We start from the raw sequence: 19,717 nt of genomic DNA on the forward strand, positions 1-19,717 counted from the left end.
TCTTAGCTGCGAGAAGCTATCCAAGTCAGTCCAAAACCCCCGTTCAGCAGTTTCGCTGCGTCCTCTTAGAGTAGATCGCTTTCTAAGATAGAGCTTTTTTTAGCCGCACTCTCTTTCATTCAACCAATGTGCATTACTCTTCCCACACAAGTATAACAGACCACATCTCCCCCCTGGCATCCTAACCCCCCTCTACCCGAGCCCAAAGGCACCGAGATGCTTTGTGTTCGATATTAATGTTTTAAATAGAGAGTGTAAGTTCACCCTTCTGTGGATGTTCATAATTTACTAGGGGGGGAGAAGGCTAAAACTGCCGTTACCCCTCGCGCGCGCAAGCTCGTGTTCTTCCTGTGGTGTGTGTGTGTGTCTCCGCTCCATTGACGACCACTCGAATGGTACAGTTGTCTCCTCGCTACGGCCGTTGTACAAAGTGGAACTGGAGACATTCAAATGAAATATGTTTTGCATTTCGCTTTCAGTAATCTTTTATCAAGAACGGCAGATGTTATTACCTCAGAAGTGAAACCGCTTTTTGTCACTAATAGCTCTCTTTCCTAATGCAAAGGAGAGGAGTAAAAAAAAAAAAAAAAAAAAATAATAAAAACCTACTCACCACTTTATGGTTGAATGGCTGCGGTTTGTATAAAAGCAGTACTTCAATAGAAAATGTCTGGACATTTCTAAAATTTAAATATTAATTACGTTAAGCGACCCTTTTTTCACAAATGCCGATTTCTAACTGCCACGATGTAATGGAGAATACATATTTCACCAACTTGCAGGAATGCAACCAGTTGAAGATCACTTTTGAAGCTAAAGATATCATCTATAAAGTTTATACAAAAAATAATAACTATATTCGATTACAGCAGCTGAATAAGTTTCGGAAATTTCGTAATATCTAAGTTCATTATCAAAAGGAGTCCAGAATCATTATCAAAAGGAATCCATTTCGGAGACCAGAAATTCCTGGACTCTGAAATGTTTTGCTTTATTAAAATACGCGCAGGAATATCCTGATAATAATAAATCAGGATTTTATTTCCACATTAAAATAATAATATTAAAAGGAAAATAAAGGTCGCCTTTTTCCCCATCTCAAAATAAAACATTTCAAAATTCAGAGCCCAATCGAGAACAGAAAGTTATAATCCACTCAGAGTTTATATAAGGATGGAGCTGCCATAAGGTTCAGAATGTGGATATTAGAGCTGATAGGAAAGAATATTAAATAAAATAATGTCACCAACAGGGGTACATCACATCAGCTCAGTTAATAAGGAAATTACAGAAATGCATGTGATATTGATAATGCTGTAAACGTTTGATATCCACTTCCAAAACTTTAAGTTCTCAATGTAAGTCAGCATCTACAGAGACATTGACTTATATAATTAATTTGTATGCCACCTTATATATTTTTTCTGGACTACAATTGCAGAAAGACATCTTTCACGAAGTTAGAGTCAATAACCTCCATCACAGTACACTATAGTGGTTTCTCCAACTGGTTGGTTGTTGTTGAGTTTTTTTTTTTTTTTTTTTAATGAAAACCCCAAACACGAGAGGTATTAGAACCTATAGTACTTAGTACCGTGCTTGGGTTGGAGGCTGAGAAGACGAAAGAAGATATTTGTTGACATTAGACTTGAACTTCTGCAGACTAATTTGCAGGAAATACGTACGAACGAAGGTTGTTCCAGAAAACGGCAGCTGAATGAATAAACGAGGAAGATGAAAAGTTGGTTCTGTGAGTTTGAAGTTGGACAGTAAATGGATGTTGGCTGGTGGTGGCACGTGTTCAGACTGTTTTAAAAGAGACGGCGAGAATTATAGAAGCCAATTCAGAAGAACAGTGCCCATGGAAGTATCTGTAGAAAAGGCATGCAGCAGAAACAGTACGTCTATGAGACAGTGAGTGGAGAGACTCTGTTAGAAATCAGTCGTTAATTAACCTAACTGCACTCTTCTGAATGGAATCTAGAAGCCTGAGAGAGGTTTTGGGGGCACCACCCCACATGTGGGAACAATATTCCATGGTAGGCGGATTTGCGATTTGTATAGAGTGAACAGCTGTTTGGAAGAAAAGTAACGCCGAGAGCGAAAGAGAAGACCAAGTTTTTTTAGATGCAGAGGAAAGCAATATTTGTAATGTGCTTGTGCCAAGAGAGATTAGAAGTCAGGGTAATCCCCAAAAGAGATATATTATCTTGCCCGGAAATCGGAGTGTCACCAAAGATAAGCAGAGGAGCAGAAGAATCCTTTTTGGAAGATATGCACTGGTGTGCAAAACTTAAGGACCAACACTATTTCTAAAGGTTACAACCACAAAATCTTTATTTAAAGTACTCTTTACTGATGAGAGTAGATTCAGTCTCACGATTCTAGACGTCAGCTAATCTGGCGAGAGGTTGGCACACGGTATCACCCCAAACATCACTGAAAGGGATCGATATGACGGTCGAGGTGTTCTAGTATGGGGAGGCGTTATCTTGGATGGACGTACACAACTCCAGATACTGGAAGGCGGTATTGCAACCGATGCACGCTACTGTACTGAGGTAATCCGTCCCCATGTGCGTCTGTTCCGAGGTGCCATTGGACCCGAGTTCGCGTTTATAGATGATAACACCCCATCGCACTGCAGCTGTTGATATGCTTTTGGAAAGTGAGGACATTGTTCATATGGATTGGCCTGCCCGTTCCGTTCGATCTAAATCCCATCGAACATATATGGGACGCTCTCTGGAGAGATGCTGCTAGGCGTCTCCCCAGAGCGTCCACACCCACTAGAAAATGTTCATCAGCTCAAGATGTTACCGCAAGAACTTAACTTATCAACAACATTTGTTTTAAGTATGGACAGGCGGTACAAAGCCTGCATCGACATTAGGGGTGGCCATATCTCCTACTGAGGACCACCTCTTCGCTTTGTTCCATCTTTGGCAGTGATACATCTGTATCATGGCAGCCAATGCTATGTTGCCATTTTTGAATAAAGTCCCTCTGTACCGTTTTGTTCTCGTTGTTGTGTCGGTGTTGTTTCCTTCATTATTTCTGTACTTCACGAGGTTCCTTCGGTATGCTTTTCCCATATCCAGCCCACTCTTATGAGAAACACAGGTGAAAACCTGACTGGTCCTTACATTTTGCACACCAGTGTAAGACAAGGCTGAGTTTTAGAAGGATTGAAATCAACTAAGTTGTCTTTGCCCCACTGAAGAATTACCTGGAGATCGGCATTTAAGGAATTGGTAGCAGATATTCGAGAAGTTGAAGCTGATTGAGCAGGGCAAGGTTTCTCAAAATGGAAAGTGGAATGCAATGTGCTATCATCGGCAAAACTATGGATAGGATTTCCAGTCAATGGAAGAAGGTCATTAATATACAAGAGGAAAAGAGTGGAGGAAAAAACTGAACCTTGAGGTACACCGGCATTAGTGGAGAAGTTAGAAGACAGAGAGCCATCTACCATCACCCTCAGTGAGCGATCAGAGAGAAAACTGGATAACGGATTACAAAAAAAAAAACAGTTGGCAAACCATAAGATGGAAGCTTGTTTAGAAGAGCTTTATGCCAAACATGATTGAAAGCCTTTGAGATGTCAAGAGAAATTGCTTCTGTTTCACCGAACTTTTCCATTGAATTTGTTCATAAATTAGTATTATAAATCGAATTTTTCAGAAATCGAGTATTCATAAATCGAATATTCTATATGTGAAATAACACCACCGTATTGATATCATATATTTGCCTATCACTGAAATGAAAACACGTTTGCCGCTATGACTAGTATCTCATGAAATGCATTGTATGGAATTAAACACAATGATAAAACGGACAGAGAATAATTGTAGAGGAACTCGTCACGTAATACACACACTGGCCAAAAAAATAAAATTTTCTATTAAGATAGTCACAGACAGAAGAAATGCAAATAAATGCAACTACAGTATATGCATAGGAAACTGTGACATGGGGACGATGACGTGTTGCCTCGTGAGAATAAAGACTGCACAAGCTATTTGATTGCAGTATGTAAATTTCACACCCTCCTGGCACACCGCCGTCCCGGGGTGGCCCACAGTTTCCTGGGGTAATAAATTGATAATAATAATCTAAAATCAGAATGAGGGAAACGCTTGATATATCTGACTTTGACAACAGCCTTATCGTCAGTGCACGTTTACCAGGAGCCACGACTCAACAGACGAAAGACAACTGGTTTCTCAAAAGCATCCATCTCAAAGGTTTTTAATGACTAGAAATGAAGCAGTTCTTCCACATCTCAAAAGGCACAAATGTGGCAGGAAAACAGCTTGAATAGCGATTGTTGTTTTAATAAAGTTTTAGGAGCATCAGCGACTTAGACCATATTACTCCGTTTATATTGTCTGTAAATTGCTTGTGTTCTGAAGTAGATTCTGTTTTGCTGGACGAAAAATCCGAGTTCCCGGGAGAAATAACCATGCTCTTCTCGTCTGAGACCGACTAACAGCCACATTGTGAAAAAAGCCCATAAAACTTCCTCTCGTCAGTGATGGGACTCGAACTCAGATCTTTTCCATCCGGTGTGTGGAGAACAGCGAATCCACTGTGCTACCCAAGAGGGAACTTCAGAAGCAAAGCCGTCGTGCTCTATAAAGGAATGAACGGAAAAATAGGGCATCCAGTGTGCAGCAAATGGCGCAGTTGTGGGAAACCATCTGTGGCGCCTCATCCGCCAAACACTATGCGCAGCAAATAATATCCGAATTCAACTAAGCCCTCAAGTGTCCTATTTCAGACAGTACCACAACAAGAAATTGGGTATTGACAGTAGCCTGATAATTCGGAAGCCACTTGTTTCACAGAAAAACAGAAAATTCGCTTGTAGTGGCTGAGAACGTTGTGATTGGACAGTGGAACGACGAAAGAAAGTCATGTGGTCAGACGAATCACAATACACTTTGTTCTGCACCGATCGTAGGCAGTGAGTATGGCGAGAATCTCAGAAGCGAGGGACTTTGGTTGCCTTGTTAAGATAACGCAAGCATCTGGAAGTGGTATCATGGTATGGGGAACGTTTTTGTGCCACGTACTGGGTCCGCTGATGCCGGTAGAAGGGCAAACGTTATCCAGAGAGTACTTTAATTTTGCATCGGATCTACTGCACCCTGCAATGTTACACGTTTATCTCGAAAGCGATGGCCACTTTATGGATGATAATGCAAAATCGTGCCAGAATGGTTCGAAGAACATGACACTGATTTCCATCATCTTCTCTGGCGCCTGCATTCACCTGATCTCAATCCTATTGAGTTGGCTAGTGTGCATTACATGGTATGACCTGTATCCATTTTCGTAATGAATCCCCAAACGATTTAATATCACAGAAAACAGCGACTTGCTTAAAAAGTTGTAAAAGAAACTTTTATCAATCGAAAATTGACAAAAAAATTGCTGATTCGATGAATCGTGACATATTTTACACCATGCTCCAGGTAGAATATTTCTGCGGCAGAAACAACAGGGGGTAATGGGTCTTTCGTGCGTATTTGCTATTTGCACAGTTTGGGAGTAGCAGCTTCATGATCTGAGAGATGTTCTAGAAAAATCTCAGACTATGACCTTCTGATCCGTTTGCAATAATGACATCTATGGATTATCTGAACCTAATTGTTGGTTTTGATCCCTCTCTAATATTACTATTCTTCTGCGCTTTTCCGGGCAACACGGTTTCCTTACGATATATGTTCATCACCATCTACTGTACGACGGTTATGGAATGTTCTACCGATAGCATAATAAACTACACTTGGGGTAGCTTCGTTGTGCTGTAGAGTCCATGCTAAGGAATTAAGGTCGCTATAAAAACAAAGACGGACCGAGGTTTTTCACTTAACCTAATAATTTGATGGATGAGCATATACTCACGTAGTACACACTCATCCATTACTGAAATTTAATATGAAAATATTGCGCATTGATTTCAGGAATTTATATCAAAATTCAGGTGATTAATTAAGCTTTATCATAATTCTTCTTTCCATTCTTTTCAGATGTGTTCTGAATTATGCATGTCGAAATTGAATTCAAATCCAGAAGACTATATTATGCACAGCTGAATGGTAATTTCTGATATTATTTTTAAGTATTCTTATTCTTACATAAAAAAAGAAAAGCAAAAAGAAAATATTTTTTCCTTAAAAAAATTTTAGATCTGAGAACATATTAGCATGCATTTCTTACAGGAAACCCATGAGGCCCAGCTTTCATTTCCAAAGTTACGTTTTCATTTCGAATCGAATTTCCTTTTCTAAAAGATCAAGAATTGTGGTTATATCTGTATAGCGAAAGTTACTCTTCAAATTCAAAAACTATTAATAAGATTTTTTTCACACATTTTATAGTGATTCCGATTAAAAGGGAAAGTTTACATATGTTTAAATATTTGGGCTTCCAAATATTTCTTGGGCTTCCGAAACGCTATGGCAAAAAGCTGAAATTCGAATGCAGAGTTATGAAAACGATGACAGCACATTTTAAACCTCATGCGAAAAGCATGCATGCTGAATAATCAACATTCTTGTAACACTCCGTATACTAGTATAGTCCATTCTAAAGATCAATGTAAAATGCATCTGTCAACAACAGATGCATTTTACATTGATACTCCACCACAGGAATTCAACAAGATAGGTCTTACTTGTTGAATTCGGAATTCAATGAGTTATACTCAGAGTTTAAAGATAGAAAAGTAGTTCGGAACTGTTACAAATTTAAACAGTGAAAAATATGTAGTTCGAAACTATTACATTTTTATCAAGCCTCAAATACCTAACCTGGCGTAATGTGACTCAACAGCCGAAATGGAGAAAGTCAATGAATGGGTCAGTGGATTCAGACAATGCTAGATTGTGTCAAGTTACAGAAGTCGTTATTGACTACAAGTAAACATCACTGTCCGCAACATATAAATATTACCATTACCCAGAAGGATGTTTCGAGGATTATTGACCCTTCATCAGCGAAGAATTTGACAATCCCTGTTTGCAAAAGATAGGTTCTGTTGATATGAGCATCAACAGAATATGAAGAAAATAAACAAAAGGTACAAAAGAATTAAAGACGATAACTTGGGTGGGAGTGACATGGATAAAATAACAAAGAATGGAAGATGGTGGGATGGAATACAGTGCACATTATAGTGGCGCCTGTTATTAACAAGTGAGCAATACACCAAGGATGCTAGTAAAAAATAGCAAAATAACTTGCATTGAGAAGACATCTCAAAGAGGACAGAATATTATATGGTGTAATTCTAGAGGATAAATAATACATTTCTAGAATTCGCAAATGCAAGGGGGGGAGGGGGTCAAGGCGAAATGCATCATATCACCATGAAACTGGAGAAAAGCAAAGTGAACAAACAGACTTTTGAAATAAGAGAAGGAATTGCATCCTGGTGCAGCTTGTCAGCCTCATCACGTGACATCTTCCAAAACACCGTATTTACGATAACAGACCATTTCCGTACACCCACTTCTGTGTTATGTGAGGGGTAAGGGTCAACGGGGTAATGATTGAGACAGTTGACGTTGCACGTTACTAATTAGTGAAAGGAGCGTGGGACTGGGAAAAATCCAAACTGTTGCACATTTCCTGTGCTGTTTGCATGTGTGCACGTGGTTTCCATCATTCCTTCTGGCATTCGTACTCTTTATCGTGATGTTTTCCTGCCGTTCTTTAGATGGGAAAGGGTTGTGCTGTTTCCACGCACTGTCGCTACCAAGACGTATCGCTTGTCACTCTTCCCGACTCTCGCACTCCAAGAAAGTACTTTTTGCAGCTACACGCGGTGAACCAACCTTCGCTACAACAGATTAAAAAGAAAAAAAAGTGATACTGCATTTACAGACACCAAATGTCAACTATTCCATGTGGATAATTGCACGCGGAAGTGATGGCTTGGATTACAGTTCGACTGAGATTATGTGGAAATACTCATAACATTGAAATATGTTTTATTTCCCATCATAATCGAATGAAACAACTTAGGATTAAGTGAGGTATGAATTTTTTCCCCTACCATTCGGCCCTGTATGTAATGAGTTTTTTTAATGCAGCTTTTCCTCGAGTTTTCTTAGCAGTATTTTACTTCTATTATCAAAGAAAAAAAATTTAAAAACCCAATAACGTTATTCATTCCAAGCTCTGGCCTTCCTCATCACTTAGCCAACCGTGAGTACACTGACCTTCATTGCATACCAGTGAGTATGTTTAACTGCCAAAGCAGCTAAGGCTATGCGACATCAGTATATTGTGTTTCTAAGTGCGTCACTTCCGTCGAATTTGCCTGTTTCCTGGATGATAAGGCCTAGTTTTCAAAAATAAAAACTGAGACCGACTATCTCGGCCACGTTGTGAAAAAAAAGACATTAAAAGCGCCTCCTGTAGAGACGGGATTCGAACCCAGACCTTTTCCATACACTGCGGAATACATTGATACTCTGACACTGTCTAGCCAAAATGGAGATTCCCAATAGACATCGGCATATTGAACTAAATGTACAGTATTAACTTCTGTTAGAAGGAAATTTTAAATGATTCAAATCTCTCAAGGAAGGAAGGATCCATTTTAGAGCCAGAGGATGAACTCTCCTACAGAATCAGAGAGAGAGAGAGGAAGATTCCAATATTTTTGTTCATATCTCTCAAAAGGTACAATAACCAACTCACTTTCTAAACAAAACCTATCTAAACTTTAACAACTTTCTCAATCTTTCTTTTATACTAACACCGACTACTGTGTTTATGCCAACAGATCTGTGTTATAAATTCAGTTCTCTTCCTTCTTTCTAGAGCTTAATTTTCGGACTGCCATTAGCTTGTCACTCAATCTATTTCTCTCCATAACTACGTTCCATCCTCTGCCATTCCTTCCTCACCTAATTCAACCTCCTGCGTACTTTTATATTGACCAACTTTTACAAAATATTTTCCTTGCTCTTTTCCTCTGTTCTCTACGACTTTAAGAAATATCTACTATCCCCCTCTTTTCCCTTCTGACTCGTCCTGATTTCCTTCCCTTTTTTGGAATATCCCAGCCAGGATATTCGAAAAATACATTGATGTTAAAAACATTTATATAACCTCAATAATAAATTAGCTAACTGATAACATTGATAAAAGCTTTATTTTAAGATAATCAAAATGAACTAGTAGGCAGGAAAATATAAGGTGACTTTTAGGAAATTAAATCATCTGACGGGTTAGAAAATTTCAAAATTACATGGTAGCACCTCACAGATAACCATACATTTCTATTTAATATGCAAGAAGGATATATACAAAGCTCATATTCTTATACAACAGGAAATGAACGCAAAGATCATAACACAACCAAATTAATTTGAGCGTGTTGTTTGTTATTATTAAGTTTGAAGGCTTGTGGCGATCCAAAACAAAGAAAAAATATACAGTACATGTTCATAGAGTTATGAAAATTAGGAGCTGACCGGGCTAGCCGGGTGGGTAAAGTGCCTATCTAGCAACCCAAAGGTCGCGGGTTCGAATCCCACCTCAGGCTTGGATCAAAGTACTGCAAAAACCTTGGGAGGTGCACTATGGCCAAAAAAAAAAAAAAAAAATGAAAATCAGTCAAACAGGGTTCTAAAAGAAAGTCCATAATAATGGATTTCTAAAGACAGTTATAATCATACAGAGAAAACAATACATGATCAGGAATACAGTATTCAATTTTCCCCCAAGATCATGTCCAGCAGCTACTGAATTGCATTAGACATCTTTAATTTATTTTAATGCATCTTCTTACCGATTATTGATCATACATCGTATGCTATTTAGCAGACAAGGTTGCAACTGTATTTGACATCATCATCATAAAGACCTAAAGCTTCCCCTTGAAGTATTGCTGAAGAATTTTCAAATATTTCTAAATAAATCTCGCCTCAATCGGAGGTGAAAAATTTTTCAAGTTTTCAGCCCACAAACCATGCAGTCTTGGGAATTGTTTAGACTATTTAGAATCGTGTTTGGAGATAACTAAAGCATTAGTAAATTATCTGTAAGTTGTTCAAAAACATAAAATAAAATCGCTACACTAACGTCAAGTCTCAAACATGGTCAAATTGTGATGCCCAACTCGATATATTCAGCAACCTTTTTTTCCACGGTGAACTTGCATTAGGTGCTTACCTGCTCTTCTAACATATAATACACATTTTTATGCAGCCCTGTTTCTCAGTGCAGGCTGCCACACGAAGAGTCCGGTTCATACACCTTTGAACAAGGACAATTAACCGCCACCTCATGGCCTGAGTTGCACTGGCACTAAATATTAAACTTACATTTTTTCTAACGCCTGAATTATTCTTCTGAATATTCGTGGCAGAGAAATTGTCCTCTGGTAGTGAAGAACCATTAACACTCCATTTCTGACGGTGAAGCATAAAATAAACAATTCTCCACCTTCTTTGAAAAGATTTCCCAATATCGGGTGGGTCCACAATGTTGCATATAATGAAATGGCACACTGTATGAAAGTTAAAAATCCCCCTCCCCTCCAAATGCTACTTTCTGGCGGTAAGAAATAATGGCTCCCCAAACGATAGGTTCACAGCTATATCTGTAATTAGTGACATTAGTAAAATACAGTGAGCAAACCATTAACAACAGCAAACCATTAATTATGCCTGTCTGTTTTACTATTTGGGGGATAGGGGGACCGGAATTCACGACTGTAGCTTGAGAATGACTAACTCGATAATGAAAGAAGACAGAAAATACAAAATTCAAATTTAGGTTGATTGGTTTCGCCCAAATGGTACATTGTATTCCACAATGGACTTAGACAGCCGGGTCACAAACCAGGAAGTTCAAGTTTTCGTCCTTAATGGTGTACTCCACCCAACAGACGATAGGAAAGCTACTGCTCTTGATAATCAGAATAGCAGCGTTGATCATTTGTCCTTTTAAAACTCCCCTTGGATAGCATTCTCTTGTAGGGTAGTGTAGTGTACTCAAATCAAAAAAATTCTGAATTCGGTCACAAGACCTGAATGAAGTTATTCAAGTTCCACTAAATCGAACTCCTGTTACTTCAGCATTAAACTTATCTGCTAAGCAAATTTCCACACTGAAAAACAAACAATTCCGAAACGCCATTCAAATTTTACAGCCATTCCAAGTAAACTCACACAATATAATACAGTATTATTTTATTATTAATTTTCTTCTGTAAAGAATTTATAATAAAAGGATAATATGGCGTTAATAATATGGATAAAAGGCGTTAAGTGATTTTAGTATTAGTAATGGCGCATAGTGCAAGAAAGCCTATGGCTTATGCTGCACCAGCCAAAAAAATAAAAAATAAAAAAATAATAAAAACAATGAAAAAAAAGAAATAATAAAAAATAAATAATAATAATTAATAAAAGTAAAGGAAAGTAAACTTATCATCCTATGCGCTTCCCTGACCCGAAGGTACTGTCCAGATGACCTTTGAATTTCCCCAAACTGTCAGCCTCTACCACCCATGCAGGCAACTTATTCCAGTAATTTATAACTCGCTGGCTAAAATAAAACTTCCTGCAGTCCTATCTAAACATTTCCCCCCGTAACTTGAATTTATGTCCCCTAGTTCTAGCATCATTTATAATCTTGAAAATTTCGTCCTCATTCATTTTACTGATGCCTCTCAGAGCCTTAAACACTTCAATCAAATCTCCGCTACGGTGTCTAGTTTCCAAATTCTGCAACCCACATATTCGAAGTCTTTCTTCATAAGGACGCCCTTTTGCCGATCTCACCAGGCGAGTTACCCGTCTTTGCACCCTTTCAAGAAGCTCGATGTCTTTCTTTAGGTGCGGTCTCCATACTTGAACACAGTATTCCAAGTGTGGTCTAACAAAAGCCTTATATAATGGGATTATCACATCCCTATCTCTACTTGAAAAAGTTCGATAGATCATCGACAGGACACCATGGGCCTTCCTTGCAACCGGTTTACAATGCTCAGAGAATTTCATGTCTGACAGTATCGTAACACCCAAGTCCCTTTCCTCCAGTACTGGGTTTAGTTGAACTCCACCAAGTGAATAAGTTATTTTGGGATTACTGTTTCCCAGGTGTAACACCTTACACTTTGTTAGATTAAAGCATAGCTGCCATTTTTCTGACCATTCCTGAAGTCTATCTAGGTCTCTCTGAAGAAGCTCAGCTTGACAGAGATCATTAACTACTCTACCAATTTTAACATCAACTGCAAAATTTAGACATCACGCCCTCTATCCCTTCATCGATGTTGTTTATGAAAATTAAGAACAACAGTGGTCCTAATACTGATCCTTGGGGAACCCCACTTCTTACATCAACCCAATCTTAGGGATAGCCATTTATCACAACCCTCTGTCTCCTGCCCTGAAGCCATCCTGCTATCCATCTAAGGATTTTCCCAGTGATTCCAACCTGTTCCAGCTTATAAAGGAACCGCTCATGTGGGATTGAGTCAAAAGCTTTGCTGAAATCTAAATAAACAATGTCGAAATTATTCCCTAAATCCAGCTCGTGAGTGACCCTTTCGAAATAGCGAACCAGATTTGTTAAACATGATTTTCCCTTTACAAAACCATGCTGAGTATCCTTGAGAATTTCAATTCTATCCAAATGATCCTGAGTTCCACCCTTGATCATTGCCTCCATGATTTTCTCTACCACTGAAGTTAGACTGACAGGTCGATAATTTCCCACTTCACTCTTAGAGCCACCCTTATGTATGGGAGATACATTGGCACTTTTCCAATCCAACGGAATCTCCCCAGAGTCTAGTGATGCTCGCATAATTATCCTCAATGGTTCAATGCACTCACTTGCCGCCTCCCTTAAGATTATAGGGTATATTCCATCAACTCCAGGAGCCTTACTGGCCTGTAGGCTCGAAAGTTTTTTCATTAAATAATCTTGCGAAATTTCAATATCATTAATTACATATTTTTCAACTTCGCCCCACAATTTCCTATTGCCACAAAAGGTTTTTCATTTGTAAATATCGATGCAAAATAACTGTTGAGTTTATCTGCAACGGCAGCTGGTGTATTTAATACTATCCCCTTTCCCTTACGTCCACACTTACGTAAAGGTCCGATCTGGTTTGTCCCGCTCTTCTTGGCATTTATATATGTGAAGAATTCCTTATCCCCCTTCTTTGCTCTGTTTGCTAGTGCTTTCTCATAAACTGCCTTTGCCTGTCGAACCTTTTCTGTGGCTCTATTACAGATCACCTTGTAGCTGTTATAGGCTTCAGTACTTTTTATTGCTCTATAACCTTTCCATGTCACCTTTTTCTGCTCAAGTAATCTAGCAACTTCACTATTCATCCAACTTGGAACCCTCCTCGTGGAGTATTTTTTAATGGTAAATACGCATTCAAGGCATCTGTGATTAATGTTTTAAAAGCATACCACAGTTCAAATGTATTCATTCTCTGCGCGATATCTACCCAGTTAATAGAGGCCATGTAGTACCTTAAGGCATCGTAATTTCCTTTTCTGAAATTAAAACCCATTCCTTTGCTTTTTACTGCTGCTACCTCTCTCATCATCATCCACCGTACAACTCCGTGATCACTTCCTGCTACTGGTTCCTCTACTGTCAGCCCTGTTATGTCATCTGATTCATGTGTGATGATGAAGTCTAGGATATTCTTTTCTCTAGTACTTTCCCTGACATGTTGATACAAATAACAGTCATATAGTTGATTTAAAAATTTTGTTCCCCATGTCGAGTTTCCTTCCCATTTACTCCAATCAATTAGAGGCAAATTGAAATCACCCATAATAAGACATTGACGCTTACTTGCCCATTCCATTTGCATGTATAGGCTTTCGTCATAATCTTCACAATCACCTGGTCTGCAGATTACTCCTACTCGCATTATACCTTTGTTTCCAACTATCTCACACCATACAGATTCTATATTAGCATGTGAAACATCTGAATCCGGGAAAGCTATCGTCGCACTCAGGCTGCTTCCCCACCACCCCTTCTATCTACCCTATCCTTCCTAAATACATTATACAAGCCGTACTGAAACTCATCATCCCCAATTTTTAACAGTCCTTGATCACATGTATCACTGGTGTAAAACGAAAATAATACACGCATAAGGAATGGAAACCATTAATGAAATGTCAAAATACGTCGCTATCTATTTCTATCAACATAAATAATATAACAACCAAAATATCCTTTAATTTGATCAAACAAAAATTAACCCAAATTTAAGCAATTGCCTTTAATTATTATTAGATTTAATTACTTTTCATCCTTTGGGAAAACAATAACTATTTGTAAACCGGAAGTTGTACACTCCTACTGAGTTTTCGTGTTAGGGCATGTTTTTGGATTATTTTGTATATTAATAGACCCGAGTGAAATATATATATATATATACACACACACACTGAGTGATCACTGAATTATGAACGCCACTATGAAAACTGAATGTGACCCGCTGACCACGTGAGGTACAAGAATGCGGAGTTAGTCGACCTACGTAGCATAGATAAGGTATCAGTGGTTCAGTAGGTAGTAAAATTCCGAGCGTGATGAGTAAAAGGATTTATCGGACTTTGATAAAAGACAGATTGTGGGTGCTCGACGAACTGGTGCCTCGATTTCCCAAACGGCTAAATTGGTGGGGGTGTTCGAGAACTGCCGTAGTTAAAGTGAACCGGGACTTGCGTCAAAATAGTCAAACAACGACCCGGCGGCAAAACTGCAAAGGTCAGCGAAAGGTTGATGTTAGAGGTGAGCGCCGGGTCCGACAACGCGTACAGGCGCAGCACTGTTGAAGAGGTGACTACCCAATACAACATGGGCCAACCCGAAACAATATCTGGCAAGACCATGCGTCGCACGCTCCACGTATGGGCTATACCAGCAAGACGACCCCTACGGCATCCTCTCCTAATCAAGGTTCATCGGCGTAAAAGACTCGCCTGGTTCAAAGAGCATGCAAGTTGGATATTAGAAGACTGGAAGAAGGTGTACTGGTCGGATGAGTCACGTTATTTACTCCACACCATGGATGGTCGTGTACGGATTTGGCGTCAACACCGTGAGGCTCTTGATCCATCATGCATGGTATCAAAAGTGCAGACCGGTGGAGGTGGTTGTATGGTGTGGCGCATGTTTCACTGGCAGGAACTTGGACCCCTGGTGCATGTGGAACAACGTATCAGTGGTCTCCGCTATCGTCAACTGCTTGCTGACTGTGTACACCCCGCTAGGATACACTATTTCGATGGTGTCTTCCAAGATGACAACGCGCCGAGCCATCGGGCACTTGTTGTGCAGGAATGGTTTGAGGAACACAGTTCTGACTTCCAGCATATCGATTGGCCTCCGAACACCACCGATATCAATCCCATAGAACACTTGTGGGACACTATCAAAAGGCATATCAGGCGTCTGGATACACTAATCACCTCCATAGCCAGCCGCATTACACACAGCTTGGTTGGCCATACCTCCCGAACGCTTCCGACAACTTGTTGAATCAATGCCACGTCGGATAGCTGCTGTACTGAGGGCAAAAGGTGGACCGACAAAGTATTAGGCAGGTGGTCATAATTCAGTGATCATTCAGTGTGTGTGTGTGTATATATATACATATATATATATACATATATATATATATATACACACAAACACACACACACCCTGAGGGGCCACTTTTTTTTTTAGGTATCTCTAACCTTTTCATGAAATGGAGCGCTCCTGTATTAGAATCGCTATAAAGCAAATGGGCAGATATGCAGGAATGGATATATGTTCAAGTCTGTGCAAGAATGGACAGGACGAAAGATCTAAGCGACTTTGGATGGTGTGCAGAGTGTTTTCGTGGTGGACATTGGGCCCCTAGTACCAGTAGAGTAACATTTGGGTGTCGCAAGCTATTTGGAAATTGTTTACAACTAGGCACATCCCTTCATAGCTGCAGTGTTATCCATCTGTGAATGGGTTCTTCTGAGAGGACAGTGCGCAATGTCACAAGGTAAGGAATGTGCAGAACTAGTTCCAGGAACATAAAAATTAATTCAGCCTGCTACAGTGGCTTCCTACTCTGTCCAGCACGTTTTGCTGCAGGAACGAACTAGGACCCCTGGTGCGCATGGAGCAACGTTGCACTGGTGAGGTCTACAGGCAGTTCTTAGGAGGTCCATGTGCACCCTGCCATGTTGCATTTTTTGCCAGACAGAAACGGAATCTTCAAAGGCAATAACGCGTCGTGTCATCAGGACTGCACTATGCACGAGTGGTTCGAGATATACAGTGAATATATATCTCCCCCCCCCATCTTGATTGGCCACCAAATTCGCCTGACCTCAATCCAGTTAACCGTCACCTATTCCAATACTGTGGAAAGGTTTGCAGGGTAGAAGATCCCTACGGACGTCTTCCAACATCTAGTGGAGTCAATGGGTAGGCGAATAGCAGCTTTTATCCGTGCAATCGGTAGTCTAAGCGAAACATTCAGGGAAAACTGAGCCTAATGATGAAAAATTTTTAAAACAAAAATAAAACATGAAATTGCAAATCTGCCTGCCGCCACACTTAACACAGTGGTTATAATCCTAGGTTCGAGTCCCGCCAGGATAGGAGGAACTGTGACAGATTTTTCGCACCGTGACTGAGTTAGTCGCTCTCTGGAGACGAATTGCGTGGTTTTTATTCCAGTCAAGTGTCTTGAAGAAAAAACAGACAATAGAACACATGCTATTTACAGACCCGCTGATTTTGACCTGGTACAAATTCAATATAAATGTCGATAGTGCGTCTCATATATTAGATCGTTTTGTCGATGTACTCTCCCCCTACATGCACACATTTTTCTCATCAATATGTGATTATTAGTATTACTGAAGCATGGAATGTTTTTTAGAACGGGTTCATAATCACCGGAAAATTTCCTGTAAAACTTCTGTGTCCTAAAAATTCTTTTAACAGTTTAGAGAACTGGAAATCTAAAAAAAGACGTGTCTGGATTATAAATTGGATCCACGATCACCTAGCCCATCTGTTGCTGATCGTTGCGATCGTCTTATTGACAGTAAGGGGACCGAGCATCCTCAGCATCTTTGGGACCCACCTTGTGCTCACTTATTGGAAGCAAAGGTGATCATGAAAGACTGCTTCTACAATACAATACTCATTTCTTTTGAGATGCCAAGCACGGCAGTCTAAACTTTGTTAATACCAATGTGATTGACTGAGGTTTCCGGGAATGCAGCACCGAGGGGGAGAATCTGCAGACTCCACCCACTTCTGTCTTCCTACAGTGCGCCATTCCAGCACTGTATTGCAAGTCTTCTATGAACATCAGCCGATTTTGAACTTTCTTTCACTAAATATATACATATTTCTGCGGACTCCACCATATTTCTGCGGACTAAGCGCATGCGGACTCCACCATATTTCTGCGAACTAAGCGCATGCGCACAAGTACGCTTAATGTGAAGAGGCGAAGATAAATATGAAATAATTAAAAATGACACCGATTCACATCGTCGTTTACGAGAAACTGAAAATTCCGAGGGTCAAATTTGAACCGGCCCCTTTTAACGCGGAGAGTGAATTGCTGATGTGTGTAATCTGTTTCTATTTTAAGGAGTAATCTATATATCGCGCCTTGAGTTTGTCAAGGAAAAGTGACATCCCCTAACACAAAAAATACTCTCAAATACTGAAATCGCAAAGATGTCATTAAAGTAACCCCAATCTTCCAACCAACAAAATTCGTAGTACAGGAAATAAATACAGTGAAACCCAAACCTCTGTGGTTATAAACCTTGTCTCTTTCTTCTCACAAGAATCTTAAATTCTTCTCGTGCCAATGTCATTTAAACCCCTCACCAGTATACTATTACACTTTCTTCAATGACTATAATCATTCATTAACATAAAAGATAGAGAACATACAAATAATCATGGCTAATCTCGAATTACAAAAAACTACTAATATACAAAGACGCGTGTTCATCAGCTACGAAGGTCACCATTATCAGGCCTATATAAACTAATAAGCTAAGACGAATGTAAGCTAATAATAATAATAATAAATAAACACTATTTGATCGTACTTTTTTTTTTAGAAACAAAAATTATAGTGATGAAATATCATTACTCGGTTGGTTAACCAAATCGCCTCTGATCCCATAACACCCACCACATGCATGAGACTGTTGTTATAGGAGTGTCAGAGGAAATACTGCTAGAGTAGTTCTTACAGAGCGTGTAAAGAGACAAGCAGAAGCGGAAATAATGTTGTTGAGATGTGACATCTTCCTTAAATCACTTTTGTCTGCTTCAGTTGTTTTCTAAGATCTGTGTAAGAACTGGGAAAGTGGACCTTTGTTCCACTTATCTGAATACCGACAGGTTTAGCGCACGAACTACATGATACAGTTCATCTTGTTTTAGTTCAACTGGAACAGTGAATAGCAATTGGTTTTACACTATATCAAATGACAACAGGTAGCATTACCTGATTTTAAATTTGGGGGATGTTGTTATACAGGAAATTCCTTTCGAACAAACGAATCTATCGAATGTTCATTAATAAAACTCTTGTAATTCTAAAAGAAGATGATACCAATAATTCATCATAAACATAGTAGGGAAAATGAGGTGATTATCCCTTTGTATAAGCCAATGGTCAGGCCGAACCTTGAGTACTGCGTACAGGTCTGGAGGCCTCATTTTAGGAAGGTTGTAGAGTTGTTAGAGCGAGTACAGAGAAGGACAACAAGTTGGTGAGGGGAATGAAGAAGTCCTCTTACCAAGGAAGTCTTAGGTTCTGCAGCATCTGGGGACTAGGCACCTGCGAGGTGATCTGATCGAGGTGGATAAGACCTTGAATGGGTTGAGCAGGCTGAATACTGATGGGATTCTTTCTCTTGCTCAGATTACGAACCTGAAGGGGCATAAATTTAAATCGAGAAAAGACGATTGTGGAATAGATGTGGGGAAATTTGCCTTTAGCCAGCGGGTAGTTGATTGCTGGAACAAACTTCCATCTGCCGTTGTGGAAGTTGATAGTTTAAATAAATTCAAGGAGGAACTGGACAAACTTTTGGAGCGAATGGATGGGTGAAATGGGAAGTTTCTTTTTTGGCTGATGCTGTATAAGCTTCTTGCATCATATGCTTATACCAATGCTCATCGCATGTGTTTGAGATGAAAAATATACCAATGCTCATCGCACGGTGTAATGCTTATACCAATGCTCATCGCACGGTCTACGCATGTGTTTGAGATGAAAAATTCAGATTATATCCCTGATGTGGATGTAGGGTCCGCGCAGCTAGAACAGTGGTTACGATCATTGTCCTTCTACATCACGAGGAAAAGGTCTGAGTAGAGTCTTGTCTAGACGGGAGGGAAAACCCACAAACTCCAGTTTTAAATCTCATAATATAGACAAACCAACTATACAGTACGATAACAAACAATTTCAAATTTCTACTGATTTAGAACAAATTAAAAAAATGAATTTGTAGAAATTGAATTTTAGAACATGAGCATGTATTATTATAGGTTTATGTAAGAGAAATGCAGTGTTTTCTATAAAAAGACGCTGTGGTCTTGTCTTAAACTTTATTTTTTTTTTATTTTTGATTGGTGATAACTACCAATTAAATTAGACTGC

General features: G+C 39.4%; 1 protein-coding gene across 1 annotated transcript in view; it reads left to right on the forward strand.

Moving 5' to 3' along the window:
* Positions 1–19,717, forward strand: part of LOC150085320 (zinc finger protein castor homolog 1-like) — a 458,876-nt gene that overhangs the window by 109,771 nt on the left and 329,388 nt on the right. Inside the window, exon 2 of the mRNA XM_090373996.1 lies at positions 6,042–6,110. The gene's annotated coding sequence lies outside the window, so the exon portion shown is untranslated. The remainder of the gene's footprint in view (positions 1–6,041; positions 6,111–19,717) is intronic.

The sequence above is a fragment of the Mastigoproctus giganteus genome, chromosome 5, assembly GCF_048544385.1.
Source record: "Mastigoproctus giganteus isolate SK-2022 chromosome 5, ASM4854438v1, whole genome shotgun sequence".
Lineage (NCBI taxonomy): Eukaryota > Metazoa > Arthropoda > Arachnida > Uropygi > Thelyphonidae > Mastigoproctus > Mastigoproctus giganteus.